The sequence below is a fragment of the Canis lupus genome, chromosome 2 (assembly GCF_011100685.1).
Source record: "Canis lupus familiaris isolate Mischka breed German Shepherd chromosome 2, alternate assembly UU_Cfam_GSD_1.0, whole genome shotgun sequence".
NCBI classification, from domain to species: domain Eukaryota; kingdom Metazoa; phylum Chordata; class Mammalia; order Carnivora; family Canidae; genus Canis; species Canis lupus.
In genome coordinates this window covers 13,444,116-13,466,695 of record NC_049223.1, presented here as the reverse complement: position 1 = coordinate 13,466,695, position 22,580 = coordinate 13,444,116, and the positions used below count along the sequence as shown (strand labels likewise).

Genomic DNA, 22,580 nt, shown 5'->3' with positions numbered 1-22,580 from the left:
CCTCAGATTATATAATTAATTGTGAGTGAAGTAGAGTGCCTTCTTTCATTTTATACTCTCATCTCTGATGTTAATACAAATCCTTATTTTGTTCAGCAATACCATATATCCCCGAGCCACACTAGTCCATGAAATACACATTAGTGTTGTCATATTTAGCTATTCTTATGAATGGGTAACTGGAAGGCTTACTTACAAGGGAGTTAAAATCCATTATGGGAACCTTGGTTCTTTCCCTGTGTGTGTTGACAGAATCAACAATTCTTTCAACCACTGGAAATGTTTGTTCGTTCATTCACATATTCATTCATTTAACTCATCCACACGTATTATTTTAGATCTATTATGTGGGAGGAACTGTGCCAAGTACAAAGTAAGACCACATGATCTCTGGCCCCCAAGTGGCACAACTAAGATGGTGCCCACCTTGGGTAAGGAATGGCAGGTTGTATTGGAGTCCAAAGTCATAGGTGGGGAAGCCTGGGTGGCTTAGTGGTTTAGCGCCACCTTCCTCCCAGGGTGTGATCCTGGAGTCCCGGGATCAAGTCCCACATCGGGGTCCCTCCATGGAGCCTGCTTCTCCCTCTGCCTGTGTCTCTGCCTCTGTGTGTGTATGTGTGTGTGTGTGTGTGTGTGTGTGTGTGTGTATCTCATGAATAAATAAAATCTTGAAAAAAAAAATAAAGTCATAGGTGTCTGCGTACCCTACCCCAAATTCATCCAAGATTCTGATTTTCTAGGTCCAGAGTGAGACCCTGGCATGCGGGTTTGGAAAAACTTCTAGGGTAATTTTCATCACACCCTTGAGTTAGGAACCATTGCTCTAGTGATCGTCCCAGAATTCCGTAGAACTCAGATCCTTTTCATGGGGCAGCATAACCATGAGCTCCTCCTCACCCAAACCAGAGAGTCATCTGAAGACGGACAGTGCCTGACCTGGGCCGGCAGTAACATGCTCATGGCCATGAGAATCTGCCCAGTCCGAAGGGGCTGTTTCTAGTCATAGGGTCATGCCAGCTCTGGCCACATGCCTCTCTGCTGTACTTTGTTCTGGGCTGTTTTGGGTTCTCCCTATGCTGAACCTACCTGGTCACCGGACCTCTACACTTGGCTCTAAAAACCCTGCCAATTTCTCTTGTGAGTCATGTGGAGACCCAGGGCACCCGGGCCACCAATGGCTATTCCTGGGCACCTGGGTGGAGCATACTGCTTTCCCATGGGCTGACGTGTGTGGAGTTGACACAGCAGTCAGAAAAGAAGCACTTGGGAAAGGTGCCGAATCCAAAGGAGGAGTTGGGCAGGAGGACTCGGCCACGCACAGAAGCTAGACAGGAAGAAGTCAGTGTGAGAGAAGAATGGGGCTCTGGTGACAGAGCTCAAACAGGAGGGCCGGGGTGGGAGGGGACATGTTTGTTTGTTTTGTTTTGTTTTTTTGTTTGTTTGTTTTTTGTCAAGTGCCTATGGGTGTGGGAGGGACGTGACAGGACAGTTAGATGCCTGACCAGAAGGTGGACCTCAGGACCCAGCCCCACCGGCCCTGCCTCTCCAGCTTGCTCCCTTCCTCTGGCCTGCTTCCCGGTTGCTTTCTCCCCCTGCGCCCCCATCCCCTCCACTCCCAGCCCAGACCCCTCCTGCTCTGCCTGTCCAGGACCAAGCTCTGGCCATCTACAGACCTCAACAGACATCACAATAATATCATGTTTGAGTGACCGGTAACAGCTTGCATCATGCAAAAGCTATCACCAGCTTATGAATTCTGGGTTGTTTGTTTTAATTTCTATTGTCAAGTCTGATATGATGTGATATGGATATGCTATTCCACCTGGTAGCGCTGACACTGGTGACCAGTCAGGGACCGTATGCTGCCATCTTGTAATTATGTTTTAATCTTGCATTTGTAATATTTGGACCAACCCACACTGGTTTGGTGCCATGAGTCTCTTGAACTGATAAATTGAGTCAATTCATAAAGTCTCGCTTAAACAGCTTTATAAGTCCAAATAAAACCAAGAATGTGAACTAGCTAGTTTTTTTTTTTTCCAGTTGTGGCAATTTACTGTGTCTTGATTTTAACTTTTTGTCGTATGTCATTTGTTCCTGCATTCATTCGGCTTTTACTGAACACCTGTTCTGTGGGGCCACCTGTGATGTTTCACAAGCCGCCCTGGACTACACCTCCTGCCCCCTCTGCCACGCATCCCCGTCACATCTGCCACCCACCCCCCAACACACACACACATACTGTCTGGCACACTCCTGGTGTAAAAGGACACATGGTCGGTCTCTGCCCCTCGACATTGCTCAGTCACATGAGGGTGACAGCCATGCACCCATTGTTCTGAGACGATGGATGCTTTGGTGGTGTCTGATCTGGGTCTCAAAGGGCACAGAGCAGATCATCAAGAACAGCTCCACAGGGACGCCTGGGTGGCTCAGTGGTTGAGCATCTGCTTTTGGCTCAGGGCGTGATCCTGGGGTCCTGGGATTGAGTCCTACATCGAGCTCCCTGCACAGAGCCTGCTTCTTCCTCTGCCTATGTCTCTGCCTCCCTCTCTGTGTCTCTTATGAATAAATAAAGAAAACCTTAAAAAAAAAAAAAGAACAGCTCCACAGAGGCAACAGGTGCCCAGCCCTGGAGGCCAGGGAGTGGTGTGGCCTGGGGAGGGCAGGCCTGCGTGCCAGGGACTCTGTGGTCCCAGGGCAGCTGGAGGGCGGCTCTCTGCTGAGGCATAGCCTGAGTGCCTGGTGCTGGTCTTGGATACGACATTCCTGCCATCCTGCCTGCCCCTCGGATGTGACCAGATTCCCAGGTCACGTGTCCTCATCCACCCTCCACCCTGGGACAGCTTGGGCTTGCCGGCTTGCCGCTAAAGTAGAAGACAGAAAACTCAGCCCTTTGTTCTTGGGAGACAGGGAGGGAGTTGGTTTAGGGTGTTTATTTCTCTTCCTTTTGACGTTAAAGCAAACCACATTTAACTGCTGCCGATGCTGTTAATGCCGGATCCCCGTTCAGGTGCGCAACAGTCCACACGTGGGTCCCATCCCTGGCACCAGCCAGCCCCGAAAGAGACCGATGTGGGAGCCCTCAGGAAGGTCTGCAGCACAAATCTAAAAATAGGTGAGCAAAGAAGCCCGGAGTCAGGGATAAATGCTCTCACCAGGCCCCGGGAAAGCCAGCTGTATCAAGTTCAGGCTTCCTCCCGGCCAAGCCACAGGGTCGTGAGAGACTTCCCATCTTGGCTTCTGGAGCTGGGAAAGGGGAGGAGGAAGTGGGGAGGCAGGATGTGGTGGAGGGGCTGTGCTGCTGGGAGAGCCAGGGCTCAGAGCAAAAATCCTCCTAAGGACTCTGAACGGTGCTAACCAGTTTAAAACAACAACAACAAAAAACCCCACATAAGCACAAAGCCCCCCAAAACCTCTTTACTTGAGTCTCCTTCAGTAGAAACTGGGATTTGGGGTAGTTCTCATGGTGGTGGCCAGCTCATGGTTTTCAGGGTCTTCTGAGTATGGATAACCACCAACAAAATCATGAAAAACACAATATTTACCCCAATAAAACCCAATGTGCCTCGGTTTACAGTCATGAGTGATGGACAAAACTCAGAGCCGTGGCTCATCAGTGGTGACTCGCAAAGAACCCAGCTGAGCCAGGGTATGTGACTATAGCATGAGTCCCTCTTCTGACCCTTCTTGCTAATGTATCTTCCTCCCTCTGTCCTTCCAGCAGTTGAGCCTCTCTGCTGAAGTTTCGGATAGATTCTTTCCAGGGGACTTGGGTCCGAGGGGTTAGAATTATAATAGGTTTTGATCCCGATTCAGTATGTCCTAGGACAGAAACTTCCTCTTTGCTTCTGACCTCCTTCCAGAAAAAAAAAAAAAAAAAAAGAAAGAAAAGAAAAGAAAAGAAAGAAAAAAAGAAAAGAAAAGAAAAGAAAAGAAAAGAAAAGAAAAGAAAAGAAAAGAAAAGGCAATCCCAGGAAGATATAATAACATAGTCACCTATGGATCCCCAGGGAACCACTTCAGGGGGCTTCCATTAGCAGGTGGATGTGCTATTTTCCATGTGTATTAAACACGAGAAGCTTTGAGCACATTTCTGATGAGTCACACTGAGGGGGATGACTAGTTTTTTTAGACTCTGACAAAGATCGTTACCAAAATATCTAATGCAGCTATCATCAACATTTTGGGACTCACACATTTAGAAATATTGAAAGGTTCCACCCTTTTACTTTTTATTTTTATTTTTTAATTTACCTTAAGCAATGCACTTTATTTTTTTCTAGCTTTATTGTGATGTGACTGACAAAGCCTCTACCTATTTAAATCCTTATGCAATTTAGAGAAAAAAAGATCTTTTTTTTGGTTGTTGTTTTTCTTAGAGGTTACTCTTACTCTCTCCTGACCCTCAGAAGATTCTTTCTTGAAAATATATCCCCTTTATGTCTGTAAGACAGGATTGACAGGAGAGGATGGGAGAGGGCAGTAGTATGTCCTGAGTGACTACTGGATTCCAGGTCAATGAATGGCTAGTGAATCAGAATTCTAACACGGCAGGGCTCCTCCATCAGACTAGCATAGGAAGCCTGGAGGCAGGACAGCATGTGGCTAAGACTGTAGCCTGAAACCACACTGCCCAGGTTCATATTCTAGCTCTATCTCATCCAAGAAATGTGACTTTGGGCAGTTCCTTAATGTCTTTGCAACTCAATTTTGTCTTCTCTAAAATGGAGGAAGTGAATGAATTCCTACTCTGAGAGTTCATGTAGATTTAATTAGCTAATATACAAGCACTTGGCATAGTATCTGGCATGGAGTAAGTGCTCAGTGAATGTGAGCTCCTTCTCCTCCAATGATTATCATTTGCCACCAATAGATCTGAAAACATCTTACATCAATTGAACACTGATTCATTTGGAAAGATTAGCCTGGCATTAATGGTAACTGCTGTGCAGAAATTATGTCTTGTTTCAATGCATATTTTTTTTTCTTTTTTTGGAAAAGGCACGAAGAACCCAATATAACTAGTAGCTTGCCTTTTTGGTAGTATAGAAACGTGTTACTAGTCTATGCTGTCCTAGTGCTGCTGCACTCACAGAGTTAAAGCCTCCCAAGTAGAAAAAAACCTCCACTCCCAAAGGGTAGTTAACTCACCGTTTGGATCAGGCTATTACTTGATCCTTCTGCCTTTTATTTCAAAGACACTTTTTGCAGTTATTCAATTTACTTCTAAAGACCTGAAGTGTTATGGAATAAATTTGCTTATGGTGATGGATGGGCATTTTGACAACCCACAGCATTGCTTCTAAAGCATTTTTATTACCACTTGATATCACCCAACAGTGAAATAGCACAGGACACCAATCAACAAGGTGCACATTCCTCTCAGGTTGCAGAGAGATCGGGGTGGCCTGTTTAAAACTTCTCAGCAAGCTGGTCACAGGCAAATGGGGATGCCATTAGGCCACCCTCTTTTACACAGAGGTAAAATGAGGGAGCTGGTCATCCTCTGCCCATATGTCTTCAATTAGAAACAAAGGAAGTCAGGACTTTTTATCTACTTGAGAAAAACAGCAAAACTTTACAGCTAAATTAAAAATCCTTGTCACCAAAAGTCTGTGTGCTCGAGCTGCTGGAGATCCAGGAGAGGGATAAACATGCATAGGGGCTGGAAAGAGCAAGAGTCACCAGAGAAACAGCTGGACAAGGAGTAGGAACGCGGCCCTGCAGCACTCGCAACAGTCATTGTCCTTTTGCTCTGTTCTCCAGAGGAGAAAATCACACCACGTGTTTTTTTTCCAATCCAGACGCAAAACTAAAAACTTGAGCCCAAATATTCGCAGTCAGAGGAAAAAGTTCCAAGACCTCAGAAATGCTCATTCACCAAAGACCATTTTCCTGACTCAATTTGGTCAGGGATCACCAGGGTTAGGAAGGTTCCGGGTGGTCCAGTTTCCTCTGGGAACTCTGTAGGTTTCATGGTTTCAGTTTCCAGAGTTTTCTGCTTGCCTTGGAGTTCCGCAGAAACTGAATTTGCCGAGGAAGGGAGTGCCAGCAATTCAGCTGCAGAAGGTAGTTCAGTGCTGAGGAAGGAAAACCCAATTAGGATTCCTCCCCCTTTCTTGATACACTTTGCTGGCCTGAGCCCGGCCTGCGTGGAGATGGAGGCTTTGAAGTGTTGATCCCTAGCACACCTGCATGAGGAAGATGCTCCACTTAAAATTTCAAAACATGTTATAATGATCTATACATTTTTTTATAAGTGCCAGTAGATCTCCTTCCACCTCTTTGGGGTGTCAGAACTGCTAAGCCTCAAGCATCTCCCTCCCTAAGGGCTGGAGATGGTTGGGACCGGGGCCATGTGAGCCTCTGATTCCTGCACACTTTAATGCAGACCTCTAATTTGAAGTATGCAAACTAGGTTTTCTCCTTCCGAAACCATCCCATACAATTTAGTTGAGGATCCTGCACATTTCACAGCAAGAGGAATAAGGGCCATCCAAAAGGGATGGAAATTGCTCAAATGAACAATTTGCATTTACCATCCTCCAAGGGGAAAATAAATGCAAAAACATCTGTTGTGAAAGTTCGAGTATCATCAACTTGGAAAGTTAGAGGACCAACTTTCTCAGTCCTTGTTTCATACAGCAAAGCACTAACTGAAGGCAAGTTTTTGTTTTTCTTTTTGTTTTTACATGCACGCACAGGAGAGTCTGGTGCACCACAGACGGTCCAGGGCACTGTTGCAGAGGCCGAGGACGGAAAGTGAAGAGCAGCCATTCAACCTATAGAACAAGTCCCAGCCTCGGGCAGGTCCCTCTGGCAACAGCAGTGGCTGAGGAGTGTCAGCAAGCTCCGCCCCGAGGAGGAAGCCATCATCCTGCCCTCTGCAAGAATACACATCAGCACCAGTCTTTAAGTAGGCAAAAAAACTTTTCATGCTTTTCCAGCTCCATCAGATACTTTTCCTTCTAAAGGTAGAAAGATCATGTGTTTCTCGAAGCTCATCAAGTACAGGACAGCTGAAGATGCCAAGTGGCAAGCCACCTTGCTAGGGTTCTGAGATCCAATCTTCACTGTTTGGTTGGGGGAGCCCACGTGGTATCAGATGGAAATTGCCCCCTCCCCCGTGCCTACCCACCTTGGCCCATCAGGCCATGCCAGATCCAGAGCTCTGTATCCATTTAGAGCAGATATTTTATCAAAGGCCAAACTGCAAGTTGGTTTTCTTCTTTCCCTCCAGAATGCTTTTCCTAATTTCATTATGTCCCTAAGCTCAATGTCAAGACCAATTAGAAGAGAAAAATGATCATGCCCGGGAGTGTGTGGGGCTCAACAAATAAAAGCTGTTGCTGGTAGATCTCAGTGGAACTCTGGCCAGAGCAACTCTCCTGCCTCAGGACCAATGGGAGCTTATCTGTAGGATGCTCTGGCCTTTCAGGGCTACAGAAGATCCAATTTTTTTCAGCTACAACCTTGATGTGTCTCTTCTCATCTCTTTAACAGGCCACTCCCAGAGTGTAGTTTAGTTCTGTGGGCCAAAGATGTGAGAAGCCAGCCCTGTTCAGATTTGTTAGTTGGTCCTGTCTCCTTGCTCCTCTGGTTGGAGGAATTCTGTGCAAAGGTCTGATCTTGGCTGATCTTGGCACATTCTGATCTCCTGTATGTGTGGGCCCCAGATGAGCCCCAACAGTGGACAGATGGATGGATGTCACCAGGGAAACTTCTCATCACAGCAGGTTACTTCCTTTCTCAGGCCACAGCCACAAGAACTGCATCAACTAGGGTGAGGGCTTTCTTGAGGCCAAACCAGAACTGGCCAGAGAGGGAAATTGGGCTGAGTTTATTGGAGGTGTCTGTGATCCAAATGAGGTAGATACCTCATATCTGCTGAGAGTAACCTTAGAATCGTCCCCACTTGTCTTCTATTTCTGAAGGTCACATACTATGGTCCAAACCATGTAATTGACCCAAACTAGCACAGATGAACTGATTTTTCACATACGAATTTCTAAGAATCAGCCTATTTCTATCTTGTGCCTCCAAATATTGCCTGATATTTGTGCCCAGGATGTGGATATAGTGAGGCCAAACTCGGGTTGCCATCTGCATGAAGAGATGTTTCTATATGTCCTCCTCTGCCAGTTTACTGCCTGAAATCCTTAAACAAGAAACTAAATCCTTAACTCTGCCATCTGAGCTAAGGACTCTATGCCAATATGACAGGAGAAGATGCTCATTGAAAATTTCCCACTAAGATTTCAATGACTCATACAGATTCTTACATGAGGGTGAGCTTTTTAGGCCATTGTTAGAGGGGATGGAAGGTGGTCGAGAATAAGAAGGTCCTTAGGACCTTGAAAATGGAAGCGGGTATAGTGCACAAGAAGGGACAGAAGAGAAAATGAAGCCAACCTCACTATCCCACAACATGCCTGGCTGTCAGTTGAAGACTCTCCTATCATCAGGGAATAGGCTTGTGTGCTAGGCCTTTCAGGGGGAGGAAATCTGCCTCTCTCTCAGATGCCAAGGCCAATAGCACATAAAGCTGGGCTTGTGTTCAGTTCACCCTGCACTACACTGACTGCCTCCCATCCCCAAGCAGTGCCAGGAGTAGTTAACTTGGTTAGAGGTCCAGTTCTTATTCACCTGGTGGTAGGCACAGGGACACAGCACTCTGGTTACCAAGACTTGGCTTATGACGTGCCTTTAAGTGCAGGCAAGAATCCATAGGCCCGCAGCCAATGTGCATCTCCAAATGGGGACAACTGATGTTAAAGTAGAGTCTGCTCTTGATCCAAACACCTGGACCATTCCATCTGGTTTTTCAAAAGGCTGAACTAACCTTGAACATAGTCCATCCAGGAAGAGGAACCGCTTATCAGAAAGAGCACTGCAAGAAGACCAAACTAACATACTTCCCCATGACACTTGCTCTCTTCGACTGACTTAGCCAGGCAAGCTCTCCCACCAGTCTGTTCTCTCTGATAGCACTGGCGGGAAGGACACATAAAAGACATCTAACTTGTACTTGTAATCACTTCTTAACTATTTTGCCAGAAAGTATAGGCAGAGCACATGATGTGCAAGGACAATAGAAACCCAACTGTTGAAATAACTGAGGACATACTGGGTGTGGATCATCTGGGCCTGGGCTGAAGGGACCAGATAAGGGCTGGTTGACCTTCCATCTTGAAAAAACTACAAAAGTTGCCAAAAAGTCCTGAATCACCAAGTGTATTTAAAACGTGTGTATGCATGGGCATATAGGCCATGATATTGTAATAGCATGGTCTATGGTGATGCAGATGGCAGCTACATTTGTGATGAGCCTCTCATAACCCTAGAGATGTCAAATCACCATGTGGTATCCCTGAGACTAACATGGCCTTATGTGTCAACTCTATTTCAGTAACAAAAATAATTAATTACATAACAAATTACTGTGCATATTAATACAATGAGTGTTATCTGGTTTCACTATCAAAGTTTGTTTCAGCTTCTCTGAAGCCATTTCATCCCTTTAAAAAATTGACAGTCTCAAATTCATAATTATGATCCAAGTTCAAGAGTGCCTTCTAATTCTTTTACTATTTCATCTTTTTTTTTTAAATAATATATGAAAAGTAAATGGAAAGATGACTCAGTTGACTGGAATCCTGTTTGAAACCACTCTGAATGTATTTCCCAACATCTCCTGATTGATTGCCTGGGAAATAAATAACCCCAAGTGGTAGTTTTATATTTATATTTCTAAGTCAGGATATTTCTCTTATTGCTCTGCTCCTAAAATAAATTCCCAAGAAAGTGGCATAAAATATCAAAACAGCATTTTCAATCTCTGCCCAACAACATTTGCATCTCAGCGAGAAAGTGTGTAACTAGTGAGTAAACTGCCTCTTTGTCAAACATAAATGTGGCAAATTCTAAGGTGGCTCCTTCTCAACTAAATTGTCTCAGCATGCAGAGCAGCGGGGGGAATGTTTGCTATAGGACACAGGTGAGAAGAAACATTCTTAATATTTTTCCAGGAGGGCATTATATTAAATTCCGGGGAGAAATGATGAGATGTTCGGAGTGAAATGGCACATTTTCCTTCAGAATCACCTACTCCATTTAAATGTGCGAGACGCTTGGAGAAGTGTGGCCAGGGTTCCAGGGGGTCGCCCACTGCAGCGTCCCCGGCCTCGCCTCCCTGCTCTCCCTCGCCGGGACCACGGGGTGGTAATGAATTCTGCAACATGACTCTGCTCCGGATTTCCACCGGGCCTGACCTCCCCTAGGCTCTCCCCGACTCCGCATACATGCTTTTCAAGAGACACAGTTTTGTCTTGTCTGGAGCGCAATGTAATTAGAAAGCAGTTTGGCCCACACACGCAGCTTCCCTGGTCACTTGGCACGGCCTCAGCCCGCCTCTGGCGGGACTGGTTTTGCTCTGCGCTGGCTGTCGTCCTGGCTGTCCTCCGGGATGTCTAGCAGCTCAGGGAGCTGGGCCTGGCCGATCGGAGCCCTGCCGAACCCGTGCCCCCGGGCCCTGTGCCTGTTCCCGGGAGGCCAGGTCACCTGATGCCAGTGCCCACCCACCCGTCCTGAGCGCAGACCCTCTCCCGAAGCATTCAGACCCTAGGCCCCCCTCCTTATGTAGCTCCCCGACTCTCCCTGCAGGCCCGAAATCCCAGGTCCTCATTCCCAAGTCAGAAGCCAGTTTTTCTCAGGGCTCTGCCCCCTGGCCCTGCCCACTGAGCTGCCCCGCCCTAGACATTGGGCTTCCTCCTTTCTGAGCTCAGTACCCTAACTCTGGCCTCTCACTCAGACACTTTCACAGCTTCCCAGAGGCTTTTTTTTTTTTTTTAAAGATTTTATTTATTTATTCACGAGAGACAGAGAGAGGCAGAGACACAGGCAGAGGGAGAAGCAGGCTCCATGCAGGGAGCCTGATGTGGGACTCGATCCCGGACCCGGGGATCACGCCCTGAGCCCAAGGCAGACGCTCAATCACTGAGTCACTCAGGTGCCTCCAGTGCCCACTGTTTATTTCCACACTCAACTCCCCTTCCTCTGATCCTAGCATTGCTGCATAGCCAGATTACTTTTTCAAATACACAGCTTTGGTAACATTAAAAAGTCACCCCCCTGCTCACAGACCTTCAGTGCCTTCTAGGGGGCCCAGAGCTTCCTTAGCTGGGCATTCTGGCTCACTGCCTATTTATGTAAATAAAGTTTTATTGGAACACAGCCATACCCATCGGTTTACATATCGTCTATGGCTGCATTTATGCTACAGTGGCAGAGTGGAGTCGTTGTGACAGAGATCACATGGCTGGCAAAACCTAAAATACTGTCTGGCCCTCTAGCAAAAGTGTTTTGCTGACTGATCCCCACTCTAAAATATGGTCCCAAATTTCTTTCCCAGCTTCATCTCCTTGCAGCCTGGGCTTTCCTGCCTTTGCACCCTGACTTAAACCAGTCTACTCTGCTCAGAGCAAATTACCTACTCTCAAATGGCTCTCCTGACTACCATTTCATGTGATGTGTCCCTGTTTTGCACCCACCACTCCACTCGTCACACTTTGTCATGGCATTTTGCACATCAGACTTTTATTGTAAACACTAATGTGCAGGTCTTGTTGCATTCCCCTCCTACCCCAGTTGAGTCTCCAAGCTCCTAAGAACAGGAGCCATGTCTCAGGGGTCAGTAGTGTTTAGCCCAGCTCCCTGCTGACAATCATTCAGTGGATATGTGGAAACTTACTTGATTCAAAAACCAGGAGTTTTTTCTTCTACGGAAGTCCAGAATACTCAACATGCCCCTCTGGGGAAAGACAAGGTAGGAAAATGTGGCAGGAGTCGATACAACCTATTCCTCCCTGTAAGAAAAGATTCTTAGAGGAGGCAGGTTTTAAAAGCTTTGTGCTTTGTATGTTGGAGAAGGGAAATGGAGTGACTCCAGAGGAAGGAGAAGAATTGGATCAGGATAATACACCAAAGGGAGGCTTTGCCTCCTCATCCATGAGGGCTCCACTGGAGGGAGCCATTTCAAGGATGTCATGGCCATGGGGCTGCTAAACGGAATGAGTTGGGGGTGGGGGATGTTACATGAATTTTCAAAGAGAGGCTCCAAGTCCTTGTGAGTGAAAAGAACAGAGGCACCTGGGTGGCTCAGTTGGGTAAGCCTCTGTCTTCAGCTCAGGTCATGATCTTGGTCCTGGGATTAATCCCTGCATCAGGCTCCCTGCTCAGTGGGGAGCCTGCTTCTCCCTGCTTGTGTTCTCTCCCTTCTCTCTTGCTCTCTCTCTCTCTCTTTCAAATAAGTGAAATCTTAAAAAAAATAATTAATTAAATAGAACATGTCTCATGAAGAGGTGTCTTGTAACCAGAATATTGGAACTGAAGTGATCTGATTGGGGGATGTTTGATCTCTGAGAATGGACTTTGTGTTGGGAGATGTATTCATTTCCTGTGGCTATTATAACAAATGATCATAAGCCAAGTCTCTTCTCTCACAGCTCTTGGAGACCAGAAGTCCAAAATCAATTTCAACTCAACCAGGGTTGCTCTAGAAGAGCATCTGTTTCCCTGCCTCTTTTATTTTCTGATGGATGCTGGCATTCCTTGGCTCATGGCAGCATCGTTCCAATTTCTGCCTTTGTGGTCACCTCCCTTCTCCTTTTCTGTGTGGGTCACATCTCTCCTCCTTTTTGTCAGAACATTTAAGGCCCCCTGGGACAACCCAGGTTAACCTCCCATCTCAAGATCCTTCACTTAATCCCCTTGTAAAATCCTGCTTTGCCTTGGAAAGTAACATTCATGGTCCCAAGGATTAGGAGCTAGAGATCTGTGGGGGTTCAATATATGGCCCACCAGAGAAGGCTACTAAAGAAAAGCAAGCAGTAGTAACTCACATGGGGAGTGAGGGGGGCAGTGAGTGTAGTAGTGAGGGGAAGCAGTTTCAGAAGTAGGAGACACTGGGCTGGTTTGATACAGAATGAGGGGAGTAGGGAGGAATGGAGGTCAATAAATGAACATGTAAGCACAGTAATGTTCTTAGCACAGGGACCTTGATGTACCAGAGACACAAAGAGAAGAGTCTAGCTTTGCAGGAAGGTGAGTCACTGGTGGCAAAACATGATGTATGTAGGCAGAGGCAGGTCCAAGTTTCGTGGGGACCACAGCTTAGACAATCTTGAAAAGATGATTTTTCAAGAAAAAGAGTCTCCAATTACAAATATCAAATTTGTTAGGGAAGTAAACTTTTGTTTGGAATGAGAAATCACAAATCCACGCTGTGAAAAGCCTGACAAATGCCACAAGCATTACATGATCCAGGCAGTAACATATTTTTATTAGTTGCCTCAGGCCACTCTCTGACACTTCCACCCCCCAACACACATTTTGTGGTCTGTGTATATTCAAACACCTCTTTAAAAAACAATAGTTTTATAATATTTTCTACAGAAAGAAGACAAAGAGAATTCAGTTATTTCTTCCAGCATAATTGATCAGAATGGCGGTTCTTGTAATTGATAGGTTAGAAAATTTCATTCATCACTTCTAATACAATTCCCTTTTTTAGATTGTCATCAAACTTGGAAAAAACCTCTTTCAAGTCTCTTTCATATATGAATTGTTAAAAACATATCCCCTCCCTGCTGAGAGTACCATGATTTAAGAGTCGCCCTATAACTACAGGAATTTTGACCATTTCTATTTTGTGAAATTTTTGTTAAAAAGGAACCAAATGTATGGTGCACTCATAATCGTATATGCTGCATTATCAAATCCTATATAAATCCTAACAGAAGAGACCTTCCATTTTGGTTCAGCATTGATGAAAAGCAAAGTTTCCACTTGCAATTTTACACGTTTGATGTTTGAAAAAATTTACCACAGGCTAACTTATGGCTGTTATATTTCAAACCTTTTTTTCTTCTGCTACGTAGTGTAGGACCCTTTCATATGTCCTTCAGGTCTTCATGTTGCTGAGTTTCCACAGTGGGTGGTAGGAGTGTTCCCAGAAGTATTTCCGTACTGGGATGACCAGTAGTAACTTAGCTATGTTCAATAGAAACCGCAATCAACATAAATCTAACCCTCTATACCAATATTAAATGTATCCCCAACTCAACTTCCCCTTAGCAGGATTCCCCAAAATGCCCATGGGCCCTCTCATGCCATCCAAAACAAGGGGAGGTACGTAGACGCAAGTTGTAGTGGAGAGAGGTCTTAACTGATTTTAAGTTAAAATGTCTTACTTATCAGTTAAAATATCTGACTTCTGCAAATTTAAAAAAAGAAAAATCACATTAAGGGCCCTTCCCAGGGCCTTGGAAGAAGTCGGTACAAGCGAGCCACTCTGAAGCTGCATTAGGCTTCTTAGCTCCCCTGTGGATCTCCAGGTGGTGCGGGATGTTCACCGCTACTGCCCACGGCGTCACCACTACCACGTACGTTTCCTTCAGACCCTGAAATCCGTAAGGTCTGTTTAAGCAGCGTCCTTGGCCATCTGCGTAGACACCGACAGCCGGCGGGAGGTGACACAACCCGACAAGGACCGCAGCTTTCATTCGGGGTAACAGCGTTGAGAAGGGGGGATCGTGAAGCGAGCAGAGACGGCACCACCTGAGCACCACGAGTCCTCTCTCCAAACGTGCCGCCATCCCTGCTCCCCGCCCCCCGGGGCCCTGGGCCCACCCTCGGCTGTGGTCCCCGGGGTTTATTCAGGACCTGCACCAGGTAGGGCAAGGGATGCTTGACACAGAGACCGACTCCAGGGCGCTTCGGTGCAAGCGGGGCTAGAGCTGATGCGGCCACGGCTCCCAGGGAGGCCCGCCCGGAGCATCGGGGCTGCAGATGCTGCTGCAGGGAAAGGCCCTGGTCCTGCGCCCTAGAAGCCTGCGAGGTCTGCTCTTCGTCCCTCGGACATCTCCTCTCCCCTTTTGCGCTCCGAGGGCCCAACTGAACGGAGCCGCCACCTTTGACAGCTAACGGGCAATTCTCAGTCGAGGCCGGTTGATTTTGGAACCGATCCTGCTGTCAGTCCTGTAAAGCCTCGATTTCCTGACCTCTCGGTCATGATGACAAACCCGTCTGCTCTTGCTGCGAGTCACTGGAGGGGCTTCCTTGTAAAAAGCTGGTCCAAAGTTAAGCAGGGACGGTGCGAGAAAAGGATGCAGGTATCCGGCTGATCCTCCTCCTCCCCTTTCTTGTGACTTTGTTCCCCGGCCCAGCCGATGCACTAGAGGGCATGGTGCCGAGATACCAGGACGCAGCAAGAGACGCTGCCGGCTCTCTGTGGACCTGCAGCCGGTCCTCCGTCTTGCCATTTTATTTCCTATGAAAGTGATAACAGAGACGAGGGTTTTGCCTCTGCTGTGTGATCTCCTAATCCATAAGGAAGGGCAGTATTAAGACTTGAGATTCATAAATGGTTAGCTCCTGGGTTTTCAGGGAACATGAAAGTGCACTGGGTGAGCTCCAAGGGGGAGCCCAGCACTGCCACCGCCTTGAACCTTCTTCCCGGCGTGTCCTTCAGTCACACGGAGCCCTGAGCTGGGAGGATTGTGTGCTGACCCCAGAAGGAGGGTGTTTTGTTTTTGTTTTGTACTGTTTGTACATAGCTCCATTACTAAATATGCTTTACAAAGAACTGTGAGAAAAGTACCTATTTGTTATACTAACAGTATATAAGAGCAGTGAGGCTCAAAACTACATTTGCTTTAAGATTGGGGAATCTAGCTCGCACTGCTCAGGTGAGAGGGATAAGAAGATACACATTCTGGTTTTTTTTTTTGTATCGCTGTTTCTGAACGTGTGCCAATTCAGATTTGCTTCCCCTGTACCACAATGGAGAAGGAAGGGATGTGCTTTTGGGGGGATACTTCTGGATGCTAAGAATGGGATAGCTGACCAAAAGTAGAGTTTGCTTCCTCACATAGCCAGACATCCTAGAGGTAGAGTGGTGCTAAGGATGGTTAATTTGGTGACTCAAGGACATCTTTTTGCTCTGCTGTCCTCTGGTGTGCCTTCTTATAGCCTCAAGATGGCTGCTGCAGCTCCAGGCATCACATCCTCATGCAAAGTGTGGCCAAATGCTTCAATATCTTATGTGAAGAGAGAAAGATCTTTCTTAGAATCCCCAGCAGACTTAACTTGTATCTCACTAGCCTATAGGGAGTCACTTCTTATGCTTCATATAATCATTGGCAAAGGGGAATAGAATTATCAAAATTGATTTAGTCCGGTGGTAGTCAAACTTCAGAATCAGAATCTCCTGGGGGCCTTGTTAAACTATAGATGGCTGTTTTCCACCACCAGAGTTCCTGATTTAATATTTTGGGGATAGTGCCTAATGAACTGCATATTTCTAATAAGTTGTCAGATTGTTCTACTGTTGGTCATCTGGGGATCACTCTTTGAGGGCTACTGGTTCCAACAGATCTTAATTCATTTTCTGGGGCTGGGGAAAAGTCATCTTCTCTGAATGGAGTGGAGTTAGAGGTAAATAGGGGAAAATATCAGGACAAAGTCAGCAGAAGAAAGTGTTAGGTAGGCACCCAGCTTTGTCCACCACATTTTCCTGTGTTTACTCCTATATTTTCTGAGCACATATCTAGACTCTTTTGGCTTATGTGGGAGGGACTATTGCAGATTAGATGATTTTACTGAAATATGTTGATTATTTTAATTCCCATGGCGGGTCTTTTTCCTTTGAGACTAACATAAATTCCAAGTCCATCAGTGTGTGCTGCTTAAATTATGTAGGACTTATGTAATTTGTTTTTCAGTCTCTATTACCTTTTGCCCTTTCCTGTAAACCATTATCAGTCCTCATGTTTGTTCGGTCATCCAAGTTATTAGATCCATCTTGGGTTCCTCACAACCCTCCTTAGCTTTTAGCAACCTAAACACTCTGTGTCAGCAGCAAATTTTCCACAATGCCATTCACTTCATCCTCTAGGTCATTAATTAGTATATTAAGCTAAATCACTGAACTAGTAACTTGAACTTCAGGCATTAAGAGCATATGAAACAACTTACCAAGGGTGGAAGCAGCCTTAGATCAGTGTATCAATTTGCAATATTAGAAAAGGAAAAACCCATATTTGATTCTTCACTTGATTCCTTCCTGTGCAGTTTGCACTTTAGAGTTTACATATACTATACCTATATATAAATGTTTATATATATGAACTTCTGTAGTGTATATAACATATACATATGAATATATAGTCTAGAGTTTTCACATATACATATATAATTATAAAAGATAAGCTTGGAAAGTCCTGTTGAAAAGTCGGTGTACAGGCTTACCATGGAAAGATTTGGTGATGCTGAATTTAGAAAGTTGTTTTGGGAGACACCCTTTGATTCTATGCCCCAACAGCTAGCTACTTGGTATCAGATCCCACCATTAGAGAGCCACCCTTTGGAGTATATAAACATCTCTTTTAAAATGAAAGTGTCGGGCAGCCTGGGTGGCTCAGCGGTTTAGCACCCCTCAACCCAGGGCATGATCCTGGAGTCCCGGGATCGAGTCTCACATTGGGCACCCTGCATGGAGCCTGCTTCTCTCTCTGCCTGTGTCTTTGCCTCTCTCCCTCTCTCTCTCTCTCATGAATAAATAAATAAAATCTTTAAAAATAAAATGAAAGTGTCTTTTGAAAAGTGAAGGGAGTAGCCCTAGTCATAGAGACCCACCTGAGTGTGAATCCATTAAGTAATCCTCATTCCTCCCAACTGTCATCTACACAGAGAAGGGATGGAGGGATGGAAGCAAGGCATAGGTTAACCTGAGACTCTGGGGAAGCAAACCTCACTAGGAGGAAATTTCCAGCAGGTCTTGGGTAGCTGAGGAGGTAGGAGTGGGAACTGGGTGTGGGAGTTGAAAGGAAAAAGGCTTCAGAAGGCAGCCTATCTCTCACACTTTGAGAGTTCAGTAACTCAGCATGAATCTTAATAAAGTTTAATAACAGTTCTTGGGGTGTTCTTATTAGCTTTCCTCCAAGGAAGGAATGTAATACTTTAACCTCAGAACCAACTTTTTCTTTGTCACCTCCTGGTCATGTCTGTTTGTAAAGCCTCGTCATAGGACTATCTCCACCACAGGGCATAAGAGGAAGAAACTAAGGTGGGAGGAATTTTGGGTGATTCATCAAAGGTCATATGGTTAATGACAGAGCCAAGATTCTTGTGGTCAGTGCTGTTTCTGTCATATCATGTTGTCTATAGGATCCGGACTGCTGTGGTTGGTTGTGCAGACTGTGCACTGCACAAAGGCACCCAGCTGATGGGTGACAGGGCACCATGAGCCAAGGAGGCCTCTTTTTGTAAGTAGCACAAAAGCTTCCAATGTACTAGTAGGGGCCTTGCTCATTATTTGTTATTATGAGGTAACTCTCAACAGACCTGAATTCTTAAGTGTATATTAGAGTTATTTTTATAAAATTGGTGCCTGCAGGGCCGGTTCTAGGTATAAGGATGCTTGGATTTCTCAGCACCTTCCTGCATGACTTTTGCTGTCCCGAGTCTTGCCTCCTCTACACCCAGGATCCACCACCGCATTGCCTCAGCAAGATTAGCCCTGTTTTATAACAGCCCTACTGATGTATAATGAACAAACAATAGACTCAATATATTTAAAGTGTTCAATTTGACAAATGTTGAAATATGTGCACACCCATGAAGCCATCACCACAAAGTGATCCACCTGTCCGCCACCCCCAAAACTTTCCTTCTGTCCCTTTATAATCTCTCCTTCACCCCTTCCTCTTGTCTCCATGGATCCTTGATCTGCTTTATATCACCCCAGATCAGTTTACATTTGCTAGAGTTTTATGTAAATCAAATCATACCGTGTATGCTGTTTTTTATTTGGCTTCTTTCACCAGCGTATTTATTACGAGCTTTGTCCATGTTGTAGTGTGGATTAATACATTATTCCTTTTCTTAAAAAAAGATTTTATTTATTCATGAGAGACACAGAGAGAGAAATAGAGACATAGACAGAGGGAGAAGCAGGCTTCATGCAGGGAGCCCGATGTGGGACTCGATCCCTGGACCGAGATCATGCCCTGAGCCAAAGACAGCCGCTCAACCGCTGAGCCACCCAGGTATCCCTACATTATTCCTTTTTTTGTTGCTGAGCTGTATTCCACTGTGTGGACGTGCCGTAGTGTGTGTATCCATTCACCTGATGATGGACACTTGGGTTGTTTTCAGTGTTGCTATGTTTTCTTGCTTGCTTTCCTCTCTCTCTCTTTCCTTCCTTCCCTCGTTTCTCTTTCTCTCTCACTAATACAAAGAAGGCTGCTGTAAATATTTGCCTTCAAGTCTTTGTATGGGCGCGGGCATTTATTTCACCTGAGTAAGTATCTAGAGGTAGAACGGCTGGATGGTATGGTAAGTGTATGTTTAACCATTTAAGAAGGTGGCAAACTGTTTCCCGAGTAATTGTACCATTTCATATTCCCAACACTTAATATGGTCAACCTTCTTTAGACATTCTAAGAGATGGCACAACACTATCTCATTGTGGTTTTAATGTGCATTTCCCTAATGAACAATGATGTTGAGTATTTTTTAATGTATTTATTTGCTATCCATATATCTTCTTTGTTCAAGTCTTTTGCTCACTTAAAACTGCTTGCTTTATTATTACTGCGTTTTGGGAGTTATTAATATATTGTGGATATCAATTCTTTATCAGATACATGATTTGCAAACATTTTCTCCTACTCTGTGCCTCACCTTTTCATTTTCTTAACAATGTCCTTTAAAGAGCAGTTCTTAATTTTGATGCAGCCCAATTAATTTTTTTATGAGCGTGTTTTATTCTTTTGGTGTTGGATGTAAGAAAGCTTTCCCTAACCTGAGGCCACAAAGATTTTCTCTTCTAGAAATTTCATAATTTTACTTTTACATTTAGATTTCTGCTCCATTTTAACTTATTTTTTTGTCCATAGTACAAAGGTGGGACAGAGTTAATTTTTTTGCATAAGGATAGCTGACAGTTCCATTTTTATGAGTTGAAAACATTAGACTTTCTTCCCTGAATTGTCTTTATACCTGTGTAAAAAATCAATTAACTATATTGGTGTGAGTCTACTTTGGACTGTTCATTTTTTTTCTATTGATCATATTGTCTATCTGACACCAATAGCATATTATCTTAATTACTGCATTCTGTTCCATTGATCTATTTATCTACCTTGATGTCAATATTACAGTATCTTAATTACTGAGGCTTTATAATAAATATCAAAGTAAGATAATATAAAATCTGGTTTTCCTAGGTCCCTTACATTTTCCTATGAATTTTACAATCAGCTTGTCACTTTCTACAAAAAAAAAAAATAAAATAAAAAAAAATAAACTCCACAAAATGAATTTTGATTGAAAATGCATTTTTTTTCTCGTGGTTAATTCAGGAGCAATTTGACATATGAGTTATTTTGAGTCATTGGATCCGTGACATCAGTCAATCACTCCATTTATTTTGATCTTTCATTTCTCTCAGCAGCATGTTGTAGCTTAAGTGTATAGATCTTATACATGTTTTGCCAGATTTATCCCTAAATATTTTACATTTTTATGCTATTTTCAAAGGAATTTTGAAAAACTTCAATAACCAATTGTTTCTTGGTAGTATATAAAAATAACCAATTTTTGTATATTGATCTTGTATCTTTATTATCCTCTACTTCTGGAGTTCTTTCTCCATATGGTTATTGCCTCTCTGGCTGACTCTAGCCGCGTTGACCTTCCCAGACTCCCTCTGTGTCTCCTTAACTCAGGGAGATCGCTGGGACCTGCATGGCTTACCCTTCTCTTCCCATGGCTTGGAAACTCTGCTGTGCGGTTAGGCAATTGTAGGGTTCACCTGGTTTGTTTTTCATCTCAAAGACTACTCTCTTTTATTGCCTAATGTCCAATGTCTTTCCAATTCTTGTTTCATATATAGTACTTTGTTTTCAGTTACTTCAAACAGGTGGGTAAATTCAGTCCTTGTTAGTCCATTTTGGCTGCCCTATTTTAAAACCTTTGTCTTGAATTAAAATATGCTGAGTTCTGTTGTCTCTCTTTTAGGCCTTCTTTTCTCTTAAATGTAGCAATTCATCAAAGAAGGCAGCCAGAGTGTGTGATTAAGAGCATAAAAATTGAGGCTACATAGGGTAAAGTTTGATATTCATTCTCATGGTTTGACCTTGAGCAAGATGCTTAACCCTTCCAGTTTCAGGTTCCTCCTTTATAATTGGGGTAAAGTGGCAGTTAATTTTATGTGAACATGGCTAGGCTGTGGTGCTCAGTTGTTTGGCCAAAACTAGTCTAGATGTTGCTGTGAAGATATTTTGTAAATAGGATTAATATTTACAATCAGTTGACTTTAAAGATAGATTACCCTTGATAATGTGGTTGGGCCTCATCCAATCAGTTGAAGCAAAAACTGAGATTTCTGTGGACAGGAGGCATTCTGCCTCAAGACTCTAACAGAGAAATCCTGCCTGGGTTTTTATCCTGCCCTGTAGATTTTGGATTTAAGACTACAGCTGCAGCAACTCTTTGCCTGAGATCCCAGCCTATCAGCCTGCCCCATAAATTCTGGACTTGCCAGTCTCCACAATCACATGAGCCAGTTCATTCAATAAATCTCTCCAAGTGGGGCATTGTTATGATCAGTTCTTTTGTTCCTTTTCAGTCCTCTTTCCCATACTACCCCTGCCATGCATTTATTTTAAAAAGTAAATGTTTCTGACAACTTAGATGTGTGGGATTTCATTTTCTCATTTGCTGAGGGTTATCTTCCATAAGCTGGAATGTACTGGCAATCTGTTAAAATGAAATAAATCTTCTCTTAAAGTGTATCAGTTTATATATTAAACAAATGCACATATGCAGGTGCCAACAGTGGAGGCCAATGGGCAAGTGACAGATCTTATTTTCCTACAAACTTCAGGTTTTCACACTAGGTTTCTTTACAGAGCTGCCCTGAAATTTCTTCCTCTTTGCTCCACCTTCTCCCATCACAGACGCAGCCACTGGGGCTTGTGGGTCACAGCCGGGAAACCAGAGTCGGGGGAACCCACAGCAGCGGCAGAGTGAGTTTGGACCGATTAAGGAGGGCGAGATCAAACCCCACAGTTTTATACTGAACAATCCAGGGCAATCAATACATTTCAGCCTGATTTACACTCCACCAAGCAAGACTTAAGGGCTTCATCTTTCCACTCTGGCACTGAGGGAATTAAGAGAGTAGGAGAGAAAAAATAAATAAATAAATAAATAAATAAATAAATAAATAAATAAATAAAATAATTAAAAAAATAAAAAAGAAAGAGAGTAGGAGAGGAATCTTGTAAACCATGAGAACATCCTTTTGCTAAAAACATTTGAGTTTTTCTTCTTACAGTATTATCTACGCCATTAGCATAACACTAAAAACTGGTATTTCTGGCAATGTGTCTCACTAATAAGCATCTAAACAGAGATTATGAAATGGGACAACTTTAGGCAGAAAATCTGTGTGGATCTTCACTCTATTAACCTATTTGCTCGAGTAGATGTATGTATGAATTCAGTTATAG

At 44.3% G+C, this 22,580-nt stretch overlaps 1 protein-coding gene and 1 long non-coding RNA gene across 2 annotated transcripts in view; one reads left to right on the top strand and one right to left on the bottom strand.

The window, feature by feature from the left end:
- ZNF438 (zinc finger protein 438) overlaps positions 1-22,580 on the bottom strand; it is a 402,501-nt gene that overhangs the window by 257,373 nt on the left and 122,548 nt on the right. The gene's annotated exons all lie outside the window — the stretch shown is intronic.
- LOC119870117 lies at positions 1,252-9,445 on the top strand. The gene is made up of 3 exons (XR_005355212.1): positions 1,252-1,338; positions 2,963-3,118; positions 6,708-9,445. It is a non-coding gene; the product is annotated as an uncharacterized LOC119870117 (long non-coding RNA).